The following is a 403-nucleotide window of genomic DNA, read 5'->3' on the forward strand; positions in this document are numbered from 1 at the left end:
TGATAGGTACCTACACATGTCAGCCCGGCAAAAAGGAATGGGACTCCACTGTATTTCCAACTCCAGCTTGTCCCTTTCCAGTCAGGCTAAGCAAAGCAAAGCAAAGTTCTTTGTTTACCCAGGGTGAATGGACTAAGCTCGAGATGCTTGTTAACAGCCAGACCCTGCTCATAGAACATTTCATGGTAGGGGTTCAATGCCTTGCTCAAGGGCACTTCAGCGGTGGTAATTTTAACGTGCCAGTCCGGGGATTCGAACTGGCGACCTTCCGATAACAAGACCGCTCTGCAAACCGTTCGGCCACCGCTGCATGAACAGCGCTCGGTTTCTGCCCCCTCAATGTCGTAACTCTTCTATTAGATGGCTCTGGGTTTCTGCCCCCTCAATGTCCTAACTCTTCTAT

The sequence above is a fragment of the Electrona antarctica genome (assembly GCF_951216825.1).
Source record: "Electrona antarctica genome assembly, chromosome: 12".
In the NCBI taxonomy this organism is placed as follows: Eukaryota; Metazoa; Chordata; class Actinopteri; order Myctophiformes; family Myctophidae; genus Electrona; species Electrona antarctica.